We start from the raw sequence: 2,586 nt of genomic DNA on the forward strand, positions 1-2,586 counted from the left end.
CGTGTCAGATGTTTCGTGTGCTCGAGGTGCTACAGTTGCCTTTCATGTCCCCTCGCACAGCTGTCTGGAACACGTGTCGCGCTCGCATTGGTTTGCACCTGCGAGTGGGGGCGCGTCTCTGCTCCGTGGCAGTTCCGTTACGTTTTTATGTCCCCTCAACAGTGTTAGGGACACGTGCCGCGCCCGCGTTGGCTTACACCTGCGAGTGGGGGCGCGTGAAATCCGATCAGTTGCCAATTTTCTCTCTCCTGGGCCTATAAAAGCAGGCCCTTAGGAAAAATTTTTATCTTCATCTTCATTGTTGTGTACTCCAAAGCTTCTATCTTTCCGATTTTTTGGTTATTGCTTCCAGATACCCTGTTATCTGTTGCTGTTGTTATTGTATGTCTAATAGCTCAGACTCCTCTAACCCCTCAATCACCTCTATTGCCTCTCGAAGACGCCGTGTGAAATCTGTGGTGATGTCGACATTGAAGCAAAAGGGCAAGGGGAAGAAGGTTGTTGAGACCACATCGGAGGAAGTAGGGAGGACCAAGGCCACGAAAAGGTGGAATGAAATCCCCTGCAAACTGAGGCAGGCCGATCTCGACAGCCTCATCTCGTCACAGGGTTTTCTCCCTGTGTTTGGCTGCATGTTGCCTGTGGCCGGGCAAACGGCGGCGGACCCGCCTCCCGGCTATATTTCACTGTACACCCATTTTTTCACCCACTGCAACCTTCGTCTTCCGATGACAAGGTTTGTAGGCGCGGTGTTACGGTTTTTCGGGATTCATATATCCCAAGTCCATCCGTTTGGACTTGTGCGCATGACTCATTTCGAGTTCATGTGCAAATCACAGCGCGAGGAGCCCACCCCTCGGCGCTTTCAATTTTTTTACAAGCCCAAGATCCAAGATTCTTGGATCTCCTTTATTCCTCGCAGTCAGAAGGTTAAGTGCACCACCGTGTCATTCAAGAGCCTTCATGATTGGTCTGAGAGGTTCTTCTACATCAGGGCTGGTGTAATCCCCATCCGCATGACGATGCGCGCGATCGATTCTGCGCCCGCGGATGCGGATGTTATTAAGAACCCAACCGGCGCCTGGGTTAAGAAACTGACCGCCGAACCATCCCCCGCCAAGAAAATTCGCGAGGAGGCGCTGGTGGGGGTCGGCATGAGTAAGCTGTGGGCCGACTGCGCGGCGGAGCCTGTCATCCAAGTGGACGGCTTGCGTAAGTTATCGCATTGCTTTATTTCCGCGCTAATAAAATTTGCCTTTGCTGATATTATTTGTCTTGTTTTTGCGCAGTAACCAAGGAGTTTTTCCACGCCGCATACGACGATCAAGTGGAGGGTGGCTCCGTCCCGCTGGGCGCTGGGGAGGTGGGCTTCCCAGATCGCTTCGATGACATGTTCATCCCTGTGGATCTGGAATTTGACTTTGATAGCGACGCGCCTGGTAAGCCTTCGCACTTATGCTTATTCCTTTAGAATACCAAAGTTTATTAACAGTTCTGTTGCTTGTATTTGCAGATGCGCTCGAAAACTACGAGCTGGAGCTCGCGGAAGAGGAGGAGGAGGAAGAGGAGGCGCCCCTACTAAAGCGCAAAGCTAAGGGGAAATCTGGCGCAGGGGGCAGTAAGAAACAGAAGAAAGATGACACCCCTGTCGCTCATCCCCATGCTCAAACGAAGGGACCTGAGGAAACCCAGGTGTTTACCACCAAGGTTTCTTTAACTTCCCTGCCTGTGAAAGTGGGCAGACCTCCTGTCCACTTGAGGTATGGTGGCGTGACCTCCTCCCTTCGCGCGGCTGAAGAGAGAAGCAGTGTCGTGCCTGCGAAAGGTATACTTTGCTTACCCATAATGGTTCAATGAGGGCGATTCTGATTGAATTATTATTAAATCTTTTCGCATTTGAATGTTTGCAGGACCGGCGACGGTAGCAGATCAGCCGCAGGCGCAACAAGGTGCTGAGGCTGTGCCGGGGGCTGCTTCGAAGTCCCCTGTTCTACCCTCAGAAAAGGGTAGAATGAACTTTATGGCGATGTTCGCCGCGCGAACAGAATTGCGCCAAGGTATGTTTTGCGCCATTGTCTTCTGAATTTTTTGTTTTGATCAAATCATAAACCATTTTTTGTTGTTGATTTGTTCATAGGAGTTGTAGCTGGCGTACTAGCTGCTGGTGACACTCCTGGCGCCGTTGCCGGCGCCGCTGGTTCTGCTCCTGCTCCTGCTCCTGCTAGTGCTGAGTCTCCCCTTATTGGGATTACAAAGGAGCAGGAAGCCGTATTGCTCGCCGAACTGGCGGCGTCGAGACCTCCCTCGCCTCCTCCTAAGCGCAGCCCTCTCCGCGAGACTGGTTTGGAGCCCTCCAGGTCGCAGGAGAATAGGCCGATTGAAGAAGATGAGGAGGATGAGGGAGCTCAAGCTGAAGACTCCTTCGGAGTCCGTGCCAGCCCTGCGATGCCACAAGACTTCGCAGCGCAGACTTCTGGTGCGGCTGGCGCTGACTTTTCTGCCTCATCCCCGCATGTATGTTTTAATTTGTTGCTCCGCTGCGCGTACTTCCATATAAGTATGTTTTTATGACTTAGAACATTTCTT

The sequence above is a fragment of the Bidens hawaiensis genome, unplaced genomic scaffold (assembly GCF_021521415.1).
Source record: "Bidens hawaiensis isolate Kalapana, Puna unplaced genomic scaffold, B.hawaiensis_p1.1 tig00075898_1, whole genome shotgun sequence".
In the NCBI taxonomy this organism is placed as follows: Eukaryota; Viridiplantae; Streptophyta; class Magnoliopsida; order Asterales; family Asteraceae; genus Bidens; species Bidens hawaiensis.